Source organism: Callionymus lyra, chromosome 15, assembly GCF_982586985.1.
Source record: "Callionymus lyra chromosome 15, fCalLyr1.hap1.1, whole genome shotgun sequence".
Lineage (NCBI taxonomy): Eukaryota > Metazoa > Chordata > Actinopteri > Syngnathiformes > Callionymidae > Callionymus > Callionymus lyra.
Genome location: NC_141832.1, coordinates 18,851,332 through 18,859,434, shown reverse-complemented (window position 1 = coordinate 18,859,434; position 8,103 = coordinate 18,851,332).

Genomic DNA, 8,103 nt, shown 5'->3' with positions numbered 1-8,103 from the left:
ATAAATGAGAAAATCAACAAATATTATACATTCAAACGTAGAACACACATGTTCTCCTCATCAATGTAATGTGACGATAACGTGTTAAGTTTGGTTTGACATAAGTTATATCTTACCCCACATCTGGCACAATGCAGCAAGATTCTTTAGCTACATGTCCTGCAGTTGTCGTAAGTATCCATCTGTCTTAACTACTACACCGTTCAACCTTGCCCTTTGTCCAGGCACTCGGCCAACTCTCCAGAGTGTCCTTGCCTCTCTTCCCAGCTTGGCTACACAACAGGGACATGTCCTGAAGTCACCCTATCAAGATATACCCAAGGCTGTCAAGCAAAGAAGAAGCACTTTAAGCTAGTTCCTTAAATTCCTACGTACTATAAGTAGTATAAGTAGTTAATATTTCCAGAAGACACATCTGTTATTCCCTTGCTATGAATGTCTTTTCCTGTTGATACACACTGGCTAAACGATGGTTACCTTGTGCCAGTAGAAGCTGTAAATTTGGACTTGCTTTCCAGCTCCTCGACACTCCCATAGTTGATCCCAGACAATTAACTATTGGATGAACCTTTAAGAGCTTTAAGGAATTGATGTGTTGATTAAAGTGTGTCTTAAATAGATCGTAAACCTCTAGAGTACTCATCAGTATGTGTCTGTTTGTACAAAACTCTCTCTTCAATGAAATATTGACATTATAAAAATCTGTTTAAGCCACGCCCACTGAAAATGTTTAGTTTTTCTCAAGCTACAATCTTGTTTACCATAACCACGCCCACTCTGCTGTGATTGGTCAAGCATCAAAGATTGTCACTGCATGTCATCAATCTGGAAGTCTGCACCTCCAAGGGACTCATTGTTTAAACAAAGCAGGGCGTGACTACAGCTGGCTGGAGGAAGAGTAAAGACATTACGTCATGATGAACTACGCTCTCGTAACCTTTTTTTGTGGAGATTTTAGACGGGGAAGAACTTTATAAAGTAATAACTTTTAAACATCATCATGATGAGAGACTTTCTGCATCTTGGAGAGGAGGAATTTAACATTTAAAAGTGAGTGAGTCTGGAAAGTTGGGTTTTTACATTACTCTTTAAAGGTGGAGTATATGGAGAGTTGTATGTCGGTAAAATTAAATGCATTTTCCCACCCTGCCCCCCATTTTCTTTTGTACTTGGAAAAAGTTAGCACGTCGATGCATCTTATCGAGTTGTGTTTTTGCGGGAACATTTGAACATAGGGGGGTCAAACTTTTGTGTAAAAAAACTGTGGCATGCTCACGCCTCTGTAACAAGCACCTTCCACACCTTTAAAGGATATAATCATTTCATTTAGACAAGGTAGCACACAGTAAAGATGTCTCATTGGATTGAAAAAGCATCAAGGAATATTACCTTCATTGTAAACACTTTTTGGAAAGTCGTATTGCAAACATTTCAAATTATAGAAATGCAACATCTTCAGGCAGCAAAAGTACAGTAGGACTGACAAGGTCGGGAGCTTCAGAGTGAAGTCGACTCAAGGGCCGAAGACCTTCAGCCGTTTGTTCCTGTAAACACGAACAGGATACATGTGGCAGCTTCTTCACTTATTCATCATGTTTTAACAGATGCATTCTCAAGGATGATGAACGACATCCGAGGACCCCGGGAAAAAAGAAGGGAAAGCGGTAAATAATGCAACAGTCGGACCAGCGACTCCTGATATATCGTATGAAGCCACAAGTGTGACAGTAAAAAATCCTTACCGGGACGGTCTCGACAAACTTTAAAAGACGGCATTTCAAGCGACACCCCTGTAACGTTTTGTGGGGATAAGGGGGATTCATTAAGGGACAGAAAGAGAATGTAAAAGAATGTATAAATGAACTGTGTGTCCCCGGAGTGGAAGGGTAACTCTTATGTGGCAGGAGGAGGTGGACAGGAAAGCTATTAAGGCTAAGCGAGGGCCTGGGGTCCACTCAAGTTTTACATTCCTACTCAGGGCTGCACCATGTTTCTCTCATCCACACACACACACACACACACACACACACACACACACACACACACACACACACACACTCCACCTCCTTTCTGCTCCGTTCCATCTGAGCTCCTTCTAAGCGCTGAGCCGAGGAGACTCAAGGAAACGGTTCATTTAAATGTACATAATTTGCTCTCGGAGGCTTGCTTTTGGTCTCGGTGCTCTCCTGTGGCGCGGAGAAACGGGCCCAAGAGAAAAGAGATTTCATCCCCGGAACAATAGAGTGGCCTGGACAGAAATGCCGGTTAAAACCGGACACGGTGGGAGCTTCAGGTACACTGGATATCCATCCCCCCGGGGACTCCTCCTCCTCTTCTCCGCCATATATTTTTATCTGGTCTCTTTTATGGATTTTTTAACTTAAGAAGAGCAAAGTGGAATTTCTTATGGATTTTTCACCACGATTTTCTGATAAAATCCATGCAGGATTATTATTGAGCATCACAATTAAGGTCTTAAAAAGATTATCCATTTAAAAAAAACGGCGTCATGCATTGACATGCTTTAATAGATAAAAGAAAAAATATTTTAATCCTGAATGGTCGATTCTAAGCAGGCGTCTTAGGCATTGACGTATCCATATCTCACCGTGAGTGTCCATCCTTTACCTGTACTGGCCATTTTGATTCAAGGACTCGCTCCAGAAACAAATACCCCGGTATGTTGCAGAGACACGCTCCAGACAATTGATTGCAGGTTCAGTCAGGTCCGTCTCCCGGACTGACACCGCTGCTCTCAGAATGGTCAATGTAAGACTGATGTGGACCTTGTTGTTCTTCCCACTTCTTATTGTTACAAGTAACACTTTTGGGCAACTTTGAAAAGTAAGATACCGTACCGAACTCTAAATGAAAATTGTCAAGGTACCTTCATCTCCTGGGGTCTGATTGTTAAGAAAATGTTGATATACACAAACAATTCTACAGGAATTAAATCTATTAGCAAGAAAATATTGGGTAATGTTTTTTTTTTTTTAAGTAGGGAGGGCCTACTCTTATTGGTAACGTCCTAAAAAAGATTATCAAATGAAGTGAATCATCCAATGGGAACTCTGTATTGTTTGTATTTTCGGACTAACCTCAACCTCACACCTAAATCTATTGGTGTTTTTTAGGTGGGAAAATGTTATTTTAGCTTTGTTACATCGTACTGACAATACTAATTCTGGCAGGAAACCAGTACTAAAAGTAAAGTGCGTCAAATGAAGTTGAATCTGAACTATGAGGGGTTCTAATGTTTCTTAAAGCCAAAAATCAAATGTATAAATATATAAATATAATTGTTTTCTTGTTTTGTACTTCAGCACATATTGCTTTAAAGAAGTGGCCTCAAAACTGCGGGCCATTACAGGCCTTTGAGATTATATTCTTAAAGTTAAAGTGCAACTTATGTGTTGATTTAAGTGTGTCTTAAATAGATCTTCATAAGCCCCGCCCACTTATAATACTTGTTTCTGGAGATTAACTGTTGTTTCCCATAACCACACTCACTCTGCTGTGATTGGTCAAACATCAACGTTTGTCACCATGTGGTCATCAATCCTGGTAGTCTCCAACCCCACAGGACTTGTTGTATAAACAAAGCGAGGTGTGATTACAGATGGCTGGAGGAGGAGTGAAGCCATCGACACGTCATAATGCTCTTGTAACCTCTTGTTTGTGAGTTCAGATGGAGGAGAACTTCATAAATTTATAACTTACTTACTGCATCTTGGAGAGGAAGACTTCAACATTTGAAACATGTGAATCAGGTTGGATGAGTTGGGTTTCATATTAGTCACCATTTAAGATGGAACAGATCCCAATACAGAAAACAACTTAAATACTTTCGAAAAAGGACACATTTTGCAGTGGCACAAAAAAATAAATAATTAACAAATCTCGTATCTCTGGTGGCTCCCAATGACATGTTTTAGACCCTTGTTGTAAAGTGATTTAATTCTTGAGTTAAAGACAAAATGTGCTGCTGTTAATGTTAAATAGTTTTTCTTTTCCATCTAATACAAGTCAGAACTGATGCGTCACGTTATCTAGGGAGTTGCAGGGACACAGAATGTCAGCTTGTACTGTCAAGGGCAACCTCTTATTACCTGTGTTTGAGTTTGTGTCCAAGTCGTCGCTGTGCAAACACAAACCAGTATGAAGAGATCCGTGTGCGAGTTGTGTTTCTCTGGGAGAGAGCAGGACGGCGAAGAGGGACCGGAATTCACTGAAGAGGGATTTGCCCTTTGTCAAAGTCAACAGTTGGCCTTTGGTACTCAGGTGATTGCTCTGCACACGGTCGTGTGTTGTTAACATGTTTACGAAACACGCAAGTACACGTTCTCCTGTTTGCCTAAGAGTGTGTGAAGATTTAGATAACCTGTGGATTTATTCGGTCGTTATGCTAACACTGACCCACATTTGCTGATGGAAAGAACAAACAAAGATGGCAGATTGGATTTGGGACAGACAGACTCAACTCATCTTATTTAATCTGTAGACATGAATGAAATCCTTCTCATTTTTTAAGATGTTTGAACGACCTTGATATAATTTATGTTTGGAAGTCACTTTTTAACAGTCAACAATATATTTTTCTTTTTTTAACCTTTTTAGCAAATGCTATTTATTTTTCTTCTCTTTGTCTCTCTCTGATTCTTTTCTTAAACTCCCCAAATTCCAGCTTGGACCTCAGTTCTAGTAAAATCTCATACGTTTCTTAACTTATTATTTAATTCACCTCCACCAAAACTCACGTATGTCAGCATAAGAAATCTACTCGCCTCAAAACAAAACTCAAACTACTTTTTTATGTGTCAAGTTACATTTTTTTTGGTATCATATTGTATATATAATATTTTGCTATAGTCAAAATTATATATTTTTTCATGTTCATTACAGACAGAGGCACAGAGTATTTATAGTAGTAGTATATTTATAGCACTATCATACAGAGCAAATAAGAAATGCATTGTGATCCAATATTAAGTTAAGTGATTATAAAGGTTCTATTTGCATGTTGTCATGTAGGTGCAAAACATCATTTAAGCCGCAGGAGACGACTTTATTTTGCCTTCCATTTAGTGTTACTCTCAAAAAGTTGATTTGGAAAGTCTCTTGAATGGTTTTAAAACTTTATCAATTAGTTCAAACAGCAAATGGCTTCCGCACTTGGCTAAGCCGAATAGTATAGACGTCATTGGCATTATTGCCTGTGAGAATTGAAAGTTGCCAATGCTTCTAACGGACATCAAATATTGGACACATTACTACTTCAATATGCATCTCTAGGGGCAACATCTGGTTTTAAAAAGTGAAGCCAATGCTGAGGCACAAATGTTTAAGTATTGGAGGCTAGCTGCAAAAACGCGAGTCACGTTCACACCCAGCCAAAAAAAAAGAAGGAATTCACGGCATTAAAAAAACATACTTACATCCTGTTTAATAAAAAAGAGCTTCGATATTAAACAATTCTTAAATAATTGATAATATTCCCATTGATGAATTTTCCCGAGTTTGCCTAATAAGGGGTTGACCTGACTGACAAGTGGCCATTATTCAGCCCGTCTGAACTCAATCTAGTTGCTACTTCGGCCATCATTTAGAAGTCTTTAAATTTCCGCTAAAGATCCTAAGTAAAACGCAAAAAAATGTTGAAAAGTAACACATAGCACACCGCACAATCCACTCACAGCAAGAAGGTTGCTGGTTCACTTCCAGGTCGGGGGGGGGGGGGTCACATAGTTGTTACCAACTTTTGACCTTTCTGTGTGGACATGTTCTCCCTGTATTGGGTGGGTTTACTCCAGTTTCCTCCCACAGTCCAAAAAAGTGCACGTATTTGTGTGTGAATGGTTTTCTGACATTATGTGACCTGAGATGGACTGCAACCCTCATAAGGGATTGAGCGGTATAGAAAATGAATGAATGAATGAATGAAGTAACTTGTGTTTAGATTTTGGTCATTGGATATTCTTCTTTTTTTTTTACATGAAGTAGAATAGATTAATATTAGAATATTATTATCTTTAATTTAATCATACATGTCTCAATATGGAGCAAAGAAATGCAGAATGGATGGATCAGTCGTTTTTATTCTTCTGCAAGCTAGCAAAAATCTATTGTGTCTGTATATGTTGTATAACCTGGCTTCAGTAAAGAGGAGGAATATTTAGCGGCAATTCTGAAGCAAACACGTATTTTTCACGACCAACGACTGAAACCTGCACGCATGAGCTTCCTAGATAAACAAGCTTTGATTTTTATTTTTTATTTTTTGACAGGTCATCTTATCAAACACTTTAAGATTGAGACCTAAAAAAATGTTTAATTACTAGACCCCTCGTGATTTTATTTGAAGACCCCTCCGGTTGAGCTCATGATCCTTTCTGCTCCCTGTCAACTGACTCGTGCGAATGAGTTCCAAGATGTTAGCGCCACCTGCTGAGATAGATCGAACAATGTTTAATTTAATAATATAAGGATATCTAAATTAAATATCGAGGACAATAATATCGAAATTACAATAGGAGTCTCCTTGGCAGTGGTCTGCGTTGTATAATTACTTTTCTATGTATAGCTGTCCCTGTAATCATTTTTTATGGCCAAAAAGAATAGATCTTATTTCCAGCCACCTATGCTTTTCTCACCTGTCACTCAAGCAAAGGTACCAATAAAGATTTTTATTGTGATATTTAGTTTTCGTGGCCTTTGATTCTTCCAGCCCGGCAGATCCAACGGCACCTTCCTCGCGGCTCTATTTGTGTACTGTCACACCACTCCGCAGGCGCAATTAGCTATAGCAAATAATCTGCCCTTTGGCTGTTGCATTCTCATATTTGCCAAACTTTGGCGGCTGCCATGGCGACGGGTAGCACTCTGACATTTCCAGTTGGTTGCATTTATCAGCTAGCACCCTCTCTGCCATCTAAGCCGCTGACATCACGGGTCGGGGGTTTGGCTGGAATCAACTTTGGGTCCAGCTGCAGTCGGAACTTTTTCCCCCGTGTTTGTCAATAACTCGTGTGTTTGCTCAGGTACGTTTGCATGCGGACGTTTTCTTATCATCTAATGTCCATCAAGTCAAGCTCTTTCCACCAGGTGTTGAAAGATGAAAGGCAAGACTGTGTTCTACGCTCGGTAAACTCACCTCGTGCTTCTTCCTCAAGGCCACTATTAGGATATTGACTAGAACAGTGAAGTTTTGGGCTCTCGGCCCATTTCAGCAGATGGCTGAGTGACTCCTCTGCGGAACCATCCACTCAATTGCGTGTGAGTAAGTTTATTTGCTGGTGTGACTCCCCTGAGGAAACGTGTCCTCTTAGTGATTAAAGTCTGGATGAGCAGTGAAGGCTGTTGTTGGGTCTTGCAGTGTCTTTCATCGTCTTTGCTCCTGTCACCTTCATCATCGGAGAGTAACGTCTAGAACGGGCAGTTTGACATCCATCACTGCTACGATGGGTGGGAGACAAAGTACACACTGGATAGGTTGCAAAGGCCCGGTACCAAACACAATGAGTCATCGATCCACTTTTTTTTTGGAATGTAGGAGGAATTATGTGAAGAAAACCATGAATGTATCGCATTAAATAAAAGGTTTCATGGTAAAGTCACAGGTTTGCCTTAAAGCCTCAACCGTGTCTTGTTATCTTTGGTACAATCCTCACAACTACACCACAGCTATGAACAATGTGGGGATTTTGTGTTCCGATGAACCGACCCCTCCCCAGCCTCGTACGTGGTGGTGGGAAATGAAGGACAGACACATGGATAAGAAAAATGCTCGTTTAGTGAATTATGCAAAAGTCAGAGACAAACTTACGTGAACACTGGCGCTAGCAAGCAGAGAGATCTATCGCAGATGGATCTTTATAGTAGAATATTCAGGTTAACGCCTCTAGTCAAATGTACATGTAGGATTGGTCAGTAACTCTAAACACTTGATTCTAAGATGGCCGTCGCACGTGATCGTTGTGGAAACTTACCAAAGGTTGTTGTCTTCTAGAGGGAGAATCTGTTCCCAGCGACTTGCTGGCCTGTTGTGTCTTTCAGTGTGCGTTCTCAAACAGGTTCACACAGACTTGCTGGGAGTTTGGGATTGTT